The sequence below is a fragment of the Pinus tabuliformis genome, chromosome J, assembly GCF_031772625.1.
Source record: "Pinus tabuliformis cultivar Carrire ecotype Pingquan chromosome J, CPIR1, whole genome shotgun sequence".
In the NCBI taxonomy this organism is placed as follows: domain Eukaryota; kingdom Viridiplantae; phylum Streptophyta; class Pinopsida; order Pinales; family Pinaceae; genus Pinus; species Pinus tabuliformis.
In genome coordinates, this window is record NC_142295.1 from 302,987,051 (window position 1) to 303,003,217 (window position 16,167).

Below are 16,167 nucleotides of genomic sequence, written 5' to 3' on the forward strand. Positions count from 1 at the left end.
TATTTGGGACCCCAGTGGAGGTAAATTCACGGTAAAAGAGGGGTACAAAGCTTTACAGGCCACCACTCAAACAGCGAACTGGAACCTTTACACAACTGTCTGGAATTCTGAGTGCCTCCCAAAGATCAAACATTTCAATTGGACACTACTCAAAGGTAAGACTCTCACTACTGAGAACCTAAGAAAAAGAGGTATTTTGGGACCATCAATATGTTGCTTCTGTCGAGCCGAGGAGGAAACCATTCAGCATATTTTCCTTCTCTGCCCCTTCGCTCAAAGCTGCTGGAAGCAAGTGACAAGCCCCATGGAAATCAGTGAAAGCTTCGACCAGATCTCCTCTCTTCAGAAAAATTGGGGGAAATGTTATCCCTTCCCCAAGAAAGGCAAACATAATATCAACAGATTGTGGAAATGCATTCCAGCCACTCTATGTTGGCAAATTTGGCTAGCTAGGAACAACTACGTCTTCAACAACAAAAAGCCTATCATGGCCAGTATCCTAGCTAAAACAACAACCATCATCTCTGAAACAATAAGCACAAACCTCATCGCCCTCCCAGATCAGTCAAGCTGGCATCAAGAAGAGAGGGATTAGTACAACAAATTCAGCTTCAGTTATACCAACAATCCACATTTCCAAACAAAAGCACATAAGAAAAGGATGCACTGGAAACTCAGAGGATCCAAGGAAGAGGTTAATCAGTGGATAGTAGATCAGAAGCGTCCTACTCTGCATTTCGATGGTGCTTCCAAGAATAACCCAGGGAAGGCTGGAGCGGGGGGCATCATAAAAAATCATTGTGGAAAAACTATCGTAAGCTACGAATGGGGTCTGGGGAAAGCTTCTAACAACGTGGCTGAAGCGTACAGCCTCCTTCTTGGCACCTCCATTCTGAATAGGCTGGGAATCAGAAATGCAATTATTTTGGGGGACTCGGCCATCATCATAGCAGCCTTGGTCTCGGGAACAGATTTTAATAAAGCAGCCCTCAACAATATAAAGCTCAGGATACAGGACAATCTAAGTAATATGGGAGATACGACGCTCAAGCATATTTTAAGGGACAACAACACTGAAGCGGATTTCTTAGCCTCTAAGGCCGTCAGCAGACAGAGTGGACAAATCAGAGAAAATGAGCGCATCTATGTTAAAGCAATTCCTTAGCAGTCTAAGCTGTTCGAAAAATTCTTTGAACAGCATCATCGGTACTCTCCTGAACCTTAGTCACTTCAGTTATCACGCATATCTAGATTTTCTCTGCATCGCTCTGGACAATCTGATCTCAATCCGCCCCCTCGAGAACTGTGATTCATCTCCATCTCAGTATGCATTCTGGCTCGCTCTAGAGAACCGATCTCATCATGTACCACGTGATTCCATCTCTGTGAATTCGGGTATATGTCCCTTCGCAATCCTTATTGACTGCAACAAGGATCTCATGAATGATTTCGAGCCCGTTCAAATCCATGACTACATCCCGTACTACCTGCTCGCTCAGCCCACCCGGATGCTCTATAAACTTTCCTCCCCCCTCGCTCATCCCAGAACTCTCTCGCCCTCACGGAAGCATCGCAGAGGATTAGTATTCGGCCCCCCGCTCCCGGAAACCCACTGCTATAGAAATAGCCAGCAGCCTTGTCCCCCCAAGCTTCAAATCTTTCCCCACCTCGTCCATCTCAGATTCATTCCTCCTCTTCAGCAACAAAGGAAAGATCCAGCTTCTGGCACCCAGCCTCAGGAGTTTGGCAGCAACAGTGGTCGATTTCAGCTCTTTTCTTCTGTAAGATCTTCTTTTTCTTCACATACTCGGACCCAGAAACTCTGCAACAAGCGAGGCAGTTCTCTGAGCATCATTGAAGCGCGCTCCCCCTCCAAAGGACTCAGGTATAACTTTTGTAATCTTCAGGTTTATTTGTCGCTGACTCTCTCCTTCTCCTCGGCTGTCCTCTTCTCTTCCAGCTTCCTAGCCATGGCGGAGACTTCAGAAAACAGAAGGCAGAATGAGAACCAGGAAGGCAGAGACCAACCTGAGAACCCGCTGGACCGGGTGCTTGGCAATAACACCTGCACGCTCTGCAAACAGCATTGCTTCATGATTGCTAGGTTTATTAAACATTTCAACGATCTCAAAGAAGACTTTCTGGCTGATAGTCGTTCAAAGAGAAAGAAACTGGAAAAACAAAGAGCCGAGATCGAGAGCCTAAAAGAAAAATGTCATCACATGGAAGAGGCCATATCCCACATCAACAATATCACGCAGAGCATGCAAGCTGAGGCTTCTACCAAAGCAAGCATCAAGAGGGAACCTCAGATCGAAGACTCTGTCAACCAGTTTTGGTAATCAACCAAATGTCCTGTAAATTTTGCTTACTCGCAGGTCTTTTTGTAAGGCAATACAGCCGTTTCTTATTTCAATCAATCCTTTTCAAGCTTACTCTCAAGAAGTTAGGGTCTGCGCACCCATTTTGGACTTCTCTTCTTCTTCCACCCTCACTCTTTGTATCAGCACTTGCTATTAGCAGTTTTTTATAATAGAAAAGTATCCGATCGTGTTATAAAAGATATATATATATTATTATTTATTTATGATAACTATTATTATTATTTATTTATGATAACTATTATTATTATTATGTAGTTAACATTATAACTATTATTTATTATTATTATCTAGTTAATATTATAACTATTATAATATTAATAACTATTAATATTATAATAGTGATATAATATTAACAATCTTTCTCCTAAGGGTTATAATTAGATAAATTGGATTATTTAACTAACTACACTAGTTAATCTTCTAATAAATCATTTAGTCCATATACTATTAATATTATAATATTAATATTTATGCCTTTAAATAAAATAAAGTTAATTATAAAAATTATCTCCTTCCTCTTTGAAGTTAGTGGTAGAAATGATTAAAAGCTAAATTAGTTATTCTTTTAATAAACCTTTACTATTTATTCATTGATAATATTAAGGATTATAATTAAATAAATTGGGTTATTTAACTAAATAAGTTAGTTATTCTTCTAACGAACTACTATTTAATTTATTCCATGTACTTTTAATATTATAATATTAATATTTGAGCCTTTAAATAAAATAAAGTTAATTATAAACATTAACTTAACTAGTAATATTATCTTATTAGTAGCCAATATATTCTTTCTCGTAGGGGTTAGTAGTAGAAATGATTAAGAGCTATATTAGTTTTTAAAAACCTTTATTATTTATATTCTATTAAAACTTTTTATCTATATACAATTAGTAATTGAATACAATTCATTGATAGTATTTAAAATAACATAACTAACTTATAAATTAACGAAACTAATTCTCCATGTCCCTATCCCTTGGTCGAGTCAAGTCAAATATAGCCGTTGTCCTTGTCCCTTGGTCCAGTCTAGTCAAATATAGTCGTTGGATGATCTTCTCTCTCTCTATTTAACATGCACCCATGATATCGTTCTTCAACTTGTCCTGACAATGGACCACACTTCTTGGTTCAAAACGCGTTGACAAATGATTGATAATGTGATTTACGCCGAAATCCCTATCATATAAAAGCCAAAATTGCAGAGAAAGGGAAGGGATCAGAAGATGCTCCTTTTGTAGAAGCAAAAACCTCCTCAGATGAAGGAGGGGATGTGTACTTGCCTTCTTCAAGTACACAGATAGATAATCAGGCACAATTGGTCAACTCAAGTGCATCTTTTCATATGACTCCTCACAAGGAATGGTTTTATGAGTATGAAAGATTTGTTGGTGGTGATGTTTTATTAGGAGACGACTCGAGAGCCAAAATCACAAAACGAGGAAAAGTCAAGTTGAAACTCATGGATGGAAGCGTCAAGACACTTCTTGGTGTTCTACACATTCTACGATTAGCTAGAAATCTCATTTTTATTAGAAAGATGAGCAATGCAGGTGTAAGAATAGTGTTTGAAAAGGATACCTATAGGATGGTTTGAGGAGCAATAATATTGTTGAGGGGAGTTTGGATTGGAACTCTATATAAGTTGTTAGGAAGCATCATTAGTGTTGGGTGCAACAGTTTCATTGTTCGCGAGAGTGGAGTAGAAAAAGGAAACGCTCTTGCAACTTCACGAGAAAGTATTATGTTGTGGCATCAAGGGTTGGTACATATCAGAGAGAAAGGCCTTCAAGTATTCCATGGTAATCGTATGGTAGAAGATATGGTAGAAGATTTTTATCTCTATTAACATTGTTTATATGGGAAGCATAATAGGGTGAAATTCTTCTCTGGTGCTAAGAGTGTAGAGGATATACTACAGCTGGTGCACAATTATGTGTTTGGACCTTTGTCAATTCCATCATTGGGTAAAACTATGTACCATGTCTCATTTATAGATGACTTCTCAAGGAATACATGGATATAATTCATTAGGAAGAAATATGAAGTCTTTGATAGATTTAAAGAATTTAAGGCTCTATTCGAGAATCAAACTGAAAATGAAATAAAGGTGTTAAAGATGGACAATGGTGGAGAGTTTTAGAGGAAGGAATTTGAGGAGTTCAACAAGAAGTGTGGTATAGCACGACAAAAGAATACCCCATACACACCTCAACATAATAGAGTTGTAGAAAGGATGAACATGATGTTGATGGAAAAAGCAAGGAACATGCTTAATAGTGTTGGGTTAGGACAAGAATTATAGGTAGAGGTAGTGGATACTGCATGTTGCTTGGTAAATAGATCACCCTCAACAACGTTGGATGATAATACTCCACATGAGGTATGGACTGTTAAGAAACCATCTCTCTCACATCTCAGGGTATTTGGCTACAACGAATATATACTTGTTCAACAGGAAAATAGACCTAAGTTAGATAGCAAATTTGAAAGGTGCATCTTTGTTAATGATAAAGATGGGTTAAAATGTTACAAGCTTTGGAACCCATAAACAAAGATGTTATGTATAGTTGAGACGTGGTATTTAGAGAAGTGAAAGATGTTATCAAACAAGATGTCCTACCAAGGGAGAAAGAACTGGAGAAGATAGAGTTTGAACTAAAGGATGTTGATTCTGATTTTACAGAAGAACACGAATAAGAAGAAGAAGAACCACATACTTCGGTTTCTGCTCGATTTCCATTCATTTTTTTTTCTTTTGCTTATTACGAGTGGTGATCTTAGAACTGTTAACGAGGCAATGGATTCAAAGGATGGAAAACTCTAGAAAAGGGTTATGGTCGAGGAAATGGAAGCCTTGGAAAAAAATAAGGCTTGGGATCTAGTGGAGTTTCCAACTGGAACAAAACCCATGAGAAACAAATGGGTATTTAAGAAGGAGTTAGATGTAGAAGAAAAAATGGAGAATTACAAGGCTTAATTAGTGCGGAAGGTTATTCCCAAGTGTGAGGAATTGGCTTTGGTGGTATTTTTTCTCCTACTACAAAGTTAGCTTTTATTAGATATATTTTATCTGTTGCTACCGCTTTGATTTCTAGGTAGAACAAATGGATATGAAGACATCATTCCTACAAGAGGATTTAGAAGAAGAGATCTACAAGAAGAAACTAGAAGGATTTGCAATGAAGGGTAAGAAAGAGCTGGTATGCAAGTTGAAAAAGTCCTTGTATGAATTGAGGCAATCACCAAGGATGTGGTATCAAAATTTTGATACATATATACAAGGACTTGGCTTCACAAGGAGCAAAGGAGATCATTTTGTGTATTTTAAATTAATTGGTGATCATCTTATCTATTTTGTCCTATATGTAGATGATATGTTGTTGATTGGAAATGACACGAAAATCATCCAAGAAGTGAAAACTCAGTGGTCCTCTAAATTTGACATGAAGAATCTTGGTGCTGCAAATTTTATCTTGGAAATGGAAATTAAAAGAGATTGAACAAAGAGGGAACTCTAGTTAAATCAGAGAAAATATGTCGAGACAATATTTTAGAGTTTTAATATGTAGGAAAGTAGATTGGTGAAGGTCCTTATTCCTATAGGTGTAAAGTTATTTGCATATCAGTGTCCCAAGACATATGAGGAGGAAGAGGACATGTCCCATGTCCCATATTTTAGTGTGGTTGGAAGTTTGATGTATGCAATGGTTTGTGCCAAACTTGACACTGCACATGTATTGGGAGGATTGAGTAGGTATATGTCAAATCTAGGGAGGGAGCATTGGACAACAATGAAGAGAGTTTTCAAGTATTTGCATGGCACTATTGGATATGGATTGTGTTACCAAGGAATACTAGGATTGGAAAAAGTGTTGGAAATTCATGGTTTTGTTGGCGTATACTAGGTTGGAGATCTAGATCATAGAAGATCTATAAGTGGGCATGTCTTCAACCTATTTGGAGGAGTAATCAGTTGGATGAGAAAGAGACAATTTGTAGTTGCACTTTCAACTACAAAAGTTAAATACATGGTAACCACTCATGCAAGCAAGAAAGAAGTTTGGTTACATAGCTTGTGTTCATGTATGGAGTTGGTATAACAAGCTAAATATAGATTATGACAACCAAAGTCCAATTTTCTTGTCAGATAACCTAGCTTATTATTCAAAGACAAAGCACATTGATATTCAACATCACTTTGTGAGAGATATGATTGAAGACAAGAAGGCGCTGCTTGTAAAGCTAGACACGTTGAAGAATGTTGCAAATGAATTTAACAAAATGTGTAAGCACTAAAAGGTTATCTTAGTGTAGAGAAATAATGGGCATCATTGCCCTTAATTGTTGACTATATACTCTTGTGGAACCTTGTGTGCAAAGAAAACAACAAGTGGGAGAATGATGGGTATGTGTTATATTCTCTGTGAGACTTATATGCACCACAAATAAAGGGGGGTCTTAGGGGGCATTGTTCAAACCCCTTTGGTTGTGGGGTATATGGGGTTTGGGGCAGTGTCCCGAAAAAAATTGCTGGGCATTTTTTTGCGCTCGTTTTGACGTTTTAGACCACAGTTTCGCTAAAAGTAGTTTTGTGGCGCATGGTAGTTTTTCCCATAGTTTTATAATTTCAGTTATGGAACTACAATTACATTAGCAGTTCATGTACCCCATGGGATCTATATTGTATTGTAACATTATACAAAAAACATAACAGAAAAAATCGTGTTGGTATCACAACTCAAGAAGATGACAACCTAGTTGTAATAAAGTCATACTCAGATTTTAGAGTACAAATGAAGGAAAATATTACCAATTTAGTGATCAATAGTATGACATCGGTGCATGAAGAAGATCATATAGTAATACAAGTATAATAAGGATAAGTCATGCTACAAAGGCACCTTATTAAGATCCCAATCACAAGAGCATATACCTTAATTAGTCAATGTATCAACATTACTTAAAGGGGAGATAATTGAATTATCTTATGAAGAATATTGATACTAATATCAATAAGTTTCATAATAAATCCTAGAAATCCTATAAGTGTAATGTTTTGCAAAAGATCAAATTAGGATGGTCATATCGTTTTACAATATGGCGATTCTACTGAGCACTTAGAAGTCTGTATCGTCCTGTATGATCAACCATGAACACATCAAAATGACACGAATACATTACAAGCGAGAGTAAAGACATAAAGCCTTTTCATCAATATGCTTTGAGGATAAAATATTTTTATAATTATTGAAAGGACGTATTAAATGACATGTCCCAACTAAAATACATCACCCATAATGAAAGGGAATTTTCGCCGAACTATATATACAAGCCCTCATTTGTATATGATATCATTTCTCATACATTATATATATGTACTACCCTTATGGATATTTTCATGTTTCAATATTTTTGCTTTTTAATTCGCCAGCCAAGTTTGGTTGTCACAGGACACACACACCTAAGGCATGCATTGAATCCACACACATAACCCACCTACCCATTTCCTACTAACCTTAACTCCTAACCCTAATCAACCATTAATTCACTTTCCCCTAGTACATAAGGCCTATTTCACCAACCAATAAACCTTAACCCTAAATGAGTAGTAACCCACTTACCCTTAACCCATTAATCACATCCTACCCGCAACACCTAATTGACCGCTAACTTCTTAATCTAGTCCCTTAACCCATAAACCAATAGCAACATCTCACTTACCCCCTTACCAGTTACAAACCCACTAATCCTTAATTGCTTGGCTCCTAACACCTAAATATTAACCATTAAACCACTTACCTTAACATCCCTAATCCTTAGCTAACAACCCACCAAACCCATTAAAACCTAATGACTAACCACTAATATATGACCCACACGCCTAACCAACTAACCTCAACCCTTGGCCCCTAACCAACCACTAACCCTAATTCTCTGGTCTCTATCCTCCAACCCCTAAACATCAACTAACGTCCTCACCCTTAACCCCCTTACTCATTAATAATGTATGATCCAACCCCCCTATCAATCACAAATTTCATAACTTCCCAACCCCTTCATGAATCACTAATTACCTAACTCCCCAACCCATTCATGAATCATTATTTCCTTAACTCTTCAACCCACTTTTCCTTAACAGACAACCCTTAATCATGGATCCACTAACTCTAACCTACATCAAAGCTTGGGTACTGACCACAATTTTACAAAATTTCCATTGCAATGACAAGGTACTTTAAGCCCACGGGCCTGCCCAACACCTGTCACAAATAACAAGTTCTCAACCTACTTAACCCTAGATATATCACACACATGCATTACGAGAAACAAACAAGAGAGATCAAATGCACACATTATTAGGAAGGTGGATGTTTGGTGAAGCCGACAGTGGTTTCTCTAGAGATATTTGCTCCTAAGTTTCTTGCACTTGTTACCTGCACATAAACAACATAAGCCGCAATATCTATCCTCATGCGATACCCGTTAGCATTAGTGAAATAAACCTAAATACAAGGTTACAAACACATTAAACATTAATGAAAAATATGTCGATGGGGGAAAGGGTATATGTTTTTATTAAACCATGAATGTGTATAGAATTTGTTACTTTTGAAGTCCCCTATCCTTGCCCCTATTCTCACCACAACTCACTGTCAAGGCAAATAGTATCATGAAGCTTACCCCAAGGGGAGCAAAGGTCCTCAATTCGATAACATGTTGTTGTAATCACTCTTCTCCCTTTGTTCCATTGAGTTCAATGATTTTATAGATGGCTTGGAGGAGTGATCAAAATGTATCTAGACACTTTGTTGACCATGTTTGATATGGTCCTTTCATCCTTATCTTCTAGAATTGATCAACTTTGACCTTTTATGCTCTTATCCATTCACATTGCCACTTCAACTCTCTTTTGTTGTGTAACGGGAGAGTTGTTGAGCTCTTCAACTCTCCATGTCAAATCAACAGAAATGTTGTTAGGCATGAGAATGCTCTCTGCTAGTGTTCTGGGTGCGTTGAAGGAACAAAACCTTAGTTTTTGTAGAGTTTCTATGGATCATTTTCTACATTTCAATCTTCATGTTGATGTCTTTCCCTAATGGACATAAGGGGGTCTCACTTTGAGCCATGGAGGACTCAAATGGTGACAATTTGGGCTATAACAACCACGCTAACCCTTGTCCCTTTGACCTATAATTAATCAAGCACTAATCAATAACTTGTACTCCTTAAAAGTTAACTCCACAAACCCCTAGAAACATAATCCCACTAACATGATAACTTATATGTTAACTATTTGAGATTTGATTTAGTATTTAATTTACTTCAGAAATAAGTAAATTAATTTGCAACAAATATTAGCATCATCATTGAAGAAAATTATAAATATTTATATTCAACTGCAAAACGAGGACACGAATAAATTAGAACCAAATAGAAACAAACTAAAATGACATACATCACCAAATCATGAAAAAGTGCAACAAAAACCCTAAACTAAAAATTCAAAACAACCATCCTTAATTTATTAAAACTATAACCTAAAACACTAAACATTTGTCTTAAAACCCTAAATTCCAACTCCTAAAACCAACACTAAACCCTAAACCCCAAACTCAAAACCCAAAACTAGGAACCTTAATCCTTGGACCTTGACCCTTGACCTTTACTCTCGAATTGTGACCAATAAACCCTCACCCATAATCCTTGATCCCCAACCTTGAACTTAACAAAAAAGAGACTACAAAGGATGCCATTTGTGTGTTAAAATGACACGGAAAGGATTTTAAGACATCATGATATTGACTCTAGAATGACATAATACATATACCAAAGATATGTAAAATTTGGGACAAAAATGACAAAATGAAAAAATATATGGTCAAGAGACGCTAAAAATGCACAATAAACACAAAATCCAAAAAGGAAATGGAACAATATGTCAAAAACTGCGTGCAACTACCCAAACAAGAGGTTAAATAGAGACAAACATGTGTCAAATAAAATGCCAAAATGGATGCAAAATGACTCAGAGGAGGCAAAAACAAGACTCGAGTTATATGCAAAATATGGAAAAAATAAACATTTGATATTCAAGGGCGTTAAATCAGATGCACAAATATGTTAAGTATATGCAAAATAAGAGAAAAGGTACAAAAATGAATGTACAAGGATACAATAAAAAATGGAAAACATTGTAGTTCATTCCAATATTTGATTTGCATGAAAGAGGATGTGAAAAAGGATACCTCATCCTTATATCATAGTATAGTTTGCATCTACTTTTGAGATAGTTCTGAGCTTTTTTGAAGACGGTTGTATCATGTTTTACACTGCAACAAGTGATAACACAATATCATTGATTGATTATTTGTATTGGATCAATGTTGTCGTGTTGTGTGAAGTTGTTGTTATTGATGGCAATATAAGTTTGTTTATTCATAGTGACATTGATGACCTCTTTTAACCAATAATGATGAAATCTTAAATGTGTATTTACTCCTTGTACAATTATATGGATTTTGAGGAATTGTATAAGAAGCACATGGAATCAATAAATAAGCCATTGTTTATGGTGTTTCTAAATATCAACGAAGTATAGGTCAACAACATCAATGAAGTATAGCTCAACAACCATAAAAGTTGTGATATACATTTTTTTATGTGATTAAAATTAATAAAAATAGTATAGGCAAATATAATCAACAAATTTTTTATTATAAACATCTAATATTATGTGCATTTTTGTTAGTATATTATAATTTTGATGACACTTTCTTTTTTGTAAGATGTATTCTATTATCAAAAAAGATTTACATGCAGTATCTATCTCCGCCTTGTCAGTGGTCTGTCACTAGGGAAATCAGAGAAAGAGCTTGATTGAAGAAACAAAATTTTGCAATGTAATTGACAATGTTTTCCATGGTAATTATTTAAACTATAGCTAAAAACACCTAGATAGCTAGAATCAACAAAACTAAATTCTAGATAGCTATGACTGTAAACCTTGATGTCAACAATAAATCGTGGAAACACTTATAAGAACATAAGAATAAATGTTAAGAGGTGAAGGAAGTACCCACCTTAGTGGGGCTTTGAGTCAAAGATTTGACACTATTGGGACCTACAAAGTTGAGGAGACGAGCTTTCAACCTAGCTACCACATCCCTCATGTCAGCTTGCCCTTTCCCATCTCATCCAGAGTTAACAAGATTTCATTCTTGACATCTTTCCTGTCCAACAAAAATTGGGCCAACATGGATTTCATCCTCTAGTGTAAGTTTATGGTTAACAAGTATTGATTTTTCCTGCCTTGAGTGTGCCCAGGGTTGGGCACCATTGACAAACATCTTCCAAAACTTCATGACCCTGCATGCATTCACATTCACACACCATATTGTCTTCCAATTCCTACAATTATTGTTTGATGTTTGGGGGAGTCTGCTCGTTGAATTACTGGGCGGATGTAGCTGCACATAGCCTAGCTCGAGCACCCCTTGTATCCCATGGCTACTCATACCTCGATTGTTGTAGGCACACTTCTGAACCATCGTAACAAGCCACTAGTAATTAGGGATAATCCTTAACCCATTCCTCGATGCCAGTAACTGACATAGACCCTGTTCCTCGTGTAAGAATCCTAATGGAAGGAGCCATGACAGGGCTTTACTACAAATAGACTAAGACCAATGAGAATACAAGGAAATGCCAATGAAAATTCCATCTACCTTCCCAGTTTATCATTGCTAATTCGAAGTTGCACTTGCAACAACATTAAAACTACTTGCAACCTCAACGATTTCACTCTAACCTGACTACAATCAAGTTGCTGCATGTGAAAGGATTCCACGATATGGCCCGATGGGCACTTGAGCCACTAAGCACTGATATTCATAAACATTGAATGTACTCCACGTTTATGATTGAGGGGCACGCTACCTTTGCTCATGGAGCAAGGTGATGTCTCCTCTTGTAGCCTCCCTCCTCACCCCATATAGGGGGATTTTAATGATACATGTGCAACACACACACACACACATATGAATGAATGATTTGACCCTTAATTATTGAAGGGTTAATATTTGTTATTTATAATATTTTGTTTAAACTGGAATTTAAATTTTCCAAGTTTAGTTAGTCTATAATTTCATTTTTTTTTTGGATTGACCCATGAGGATTTGAACCTTGAATCTCTTGATTTACATGATACTTCATAACACGATGATCACTAATTGAGTTGCCCCTCGTGGGCTATAATTTCATAATATTTCTAATATTAAATTTGTTTAGTCACCATCCCAAAAAAGAAAAGTTAAGCTTTTCTTTTGCTCACCCTTTTTTATTTATTTCCATTGAAAAATGAATATCTAGTGGATAGAAGCTTTGTTGACTCCACACCCCTCGAATCCTCCGAATAAGATAAGGACACATATTTCCTTCACGTTTGAATTTTTTGATGCATGATGTTTTTTCTTCCCACTTTAGGGGTTTTAAACTATGATTATCTATAAAGAAGAAGGCAACAATGAGTTTATATCCACATCAAAACCCCTTAGAGGGATGGTTAGGCATCTTAGTTGACATTATAAGTAGCAACCAATTTACATGTTTTTATAGTATTATCTTTGGAGGTTTTCTTCTCCACTCATTGTCATCCTTTAGGTTTGTTGCTTTTAATTTTTTTGTTATAAAGAATTGATGTTGTTTATTACCATATTTTTTTTGAGTTGTGGTTTTTTTCTCATTAGAAACTTGAGGGTCACATGGACCACTACTAAAAAGCCCTCTAGACTTTTTGGTGATGAATTGTGAGGTGATTCCAAAAAGCATCATGGTTTTATCAGTAGTTCCACCTTAAACACAATTTTTACAAAACTCCACAATGTCCCAAAAGGTTGTTGGGATCTTTGAATTGACCTATAATGAAAAATTAAATTATGAAATTCCAACAAAGGTCACTAAATAAGAGGCGTTTTCCACTTCATAAATAAGCTACGAGTAGTCTTTAAGTGCGATTTTTTGGAAAGTTTACTAGTTTATTTTCTGGTTTAATTTGTCTAGAATCTGGGAGGGATTCATTGAAATCACAAGTTTGATGGTGAAATCCATATATACAGCAAAAAAACCAATTTAAACGACACAAATCATGATTTAGCGACAATTTTTTTTCATTGGATTATGACCATAAATCCAGTAGAAACTCCAAAAAAATCGCACTTAAAAACTATTATAATAACCTATAACACCAAATCATCACTTTATCCACTCACCATGCTTAATACATTTAATTCCACACAAATCATGATCATGCTCATGGTTTCACTATGCCCCAATGAATTTTAAAGGTATTTGAATGAAATAAAAGCCTAGGAATTCCAAAAAGCTATCGAATATTCAAAGACATGTAATTTTATTTTGTCAAAATTTAATAAAATCTGTTGAAGAAAAAGTATTATAAATTAATCGATACCCAAAATTTACATCGTTACTCTATGTACTCACTAAAAATTATAACTATATAATATATATAATTTATACATTTTTAATAAAAACCGTTGAAGAAAAAGTGTTATAGATTAATCGATACCCAAAATTACATCATTACTCTATCTACTCACCAAAAATTATAGCTATATATTATATATATAATTTATACATTTAATACGAATAATAATATTGAAATCAAAATAAAATTAATAACTAAATGGTTTAGCTACAAATTTTGATTATACAACAACAAAATGATGAAATTTATTCATTGAGATTCACAAAGTAATATTTTCGAAAATTTTAAAATCTTTAAATCCACTCGAGACATTCACATCTATTTTCGAACTTTTTTTATAAATATTTTGAAGATTTTTAACACCTTTAAATATCTTTGTAGGCATTGACATCTATTTTAACTAACTTTAATGCATATGTTTTTGAATAAATTTAATTCATCAGATTCTAAATTCTAAATGTTCCTTACGATTGTGGACATTTAGAAATCATTGCTTAAGTGCAATAATTACCATTTGAATTATGAAAGTTCAAAATCATTGCTTAAGTGCAATAATTACCATTTGAATTATGAAAGTTCAAACTTATTGATCATTTTTTAATGAACATTATTGATAATGGATAATATAATTAATGAAAACTAAAATGCCTTAACCCTTAAATTTTATGCTCAACACCATAGAGACATTTAAAACACGTGGGATGTACAATGGATTTAGGGTCCACGAAGTGGTATGGTCATGTAAAGATGTCCGTCCTCGAAGGTTATAAATAAGGTCATGGAGCAAGGTGATGTCTCCTCTTGTAGCGTCCCTCCTCACCCCATATGGGGGGATTTTAACGATACATATGCAACACACACATGAATGAGTGATTTGACCCTTAATTCTTGAAGGGTTAATATTTGTTATTTATATTATTTTGTTTAAACTGGAATTTATATTTTTCAAGTTTAGTTAGTCTATAATTTCAATTTTTTTTTGGATTGACCTATAGGGATTTGAACCTTGAATCTCTTGATTTACATGATACTTTATAACACGATGATCACTAATTGAGTTTCCCCTCATGGACTATAATTTCATAATATTTCTATTATTAATAATATATATAATTTTTAAAATTTGTTTAGTCACCATCCCAAAAAAGAAAAGTTAAGCTTTTCTTTTGCTCACCCTTTTTTATTTATTTCCATTCAAAAAATGAGTATCTAGTGGATAAAAGCTTTGTTGACTCCACACATCTCGAATCCTCCGAATAAGATAAGGACACATATTTCCTTCATGTTTGAATTTTTTGATGCATGATGTTTTTTCTTCCCACTTTAGTGGTTTTAAACTATGATTATCTATAAAGAAGAAGGCGAGAATGAGTTTATATCCACATCAAAACCCCTTAGAGGGATGGTTAGGCATCTTAGTTGACATTATAAGTAGCAATCAATTTACATGTTTTTATACTATTATCTTTGGAGGTTTTCTTCTCCACTCATTGTCATCCTTTAGGTTTGTTGCTTTTAATTTTTTTTGTTATAAAGAATTGATGTTGTTTATTACCAATTTTTTTGAGTTGTGGTTTTTTTCTCACTAGAAACTTCAGGGTCACATGGAGCACTACTAAAAATCCCTCTAGTTTTTTTGGTGATGAATTGTGAGGTGATTCCAAAAAGCATCATGGTTTTATCAGTAGTTCCACCTTAACCACAATTCTTACAAGACTCCACAATGTCCCAAAAGGTTGTTGGGATCTTTGAATTGACCTATAATGAAAAATTAAATTATGAAATTTCAACAAAGATCACTAAATAAGAGGCGTTTTCCACTTCATAAATAAGCTATGAGTAGTCTTTAAGTGCGATTTTTTCGAAAGTTTTCTAGTTTATTTTCCAGTTTAATTTGTCTAGAATATGGGAGGGATTCATTGAAATCACAAGTTTGATAGGCGAAATCCATATATGCAGTCAAAAAACCAATTTAAACGACACAAATCAAGATTTAGCCACAATTTTTTTTTTTCACCAAATTCTGACAATAAATCCATCAGAAACTCCAAAGAATCACACTTAAAAACTATTGTAATAACCTATAACACCAAATCATCACTTTATCCACTCACCATGCTTCATGCATTTAATTCCACACAAATCATAATCATGCTCATGGTTTCACTATGCCCCACTGAATTCTAAAGGTATTTGAATGGAATAAAAACTAGGAATTCCGAAAAGCCATCGAATATTCAAAGACATAATTTTATTTTGCCAAAATTTAATAAAACC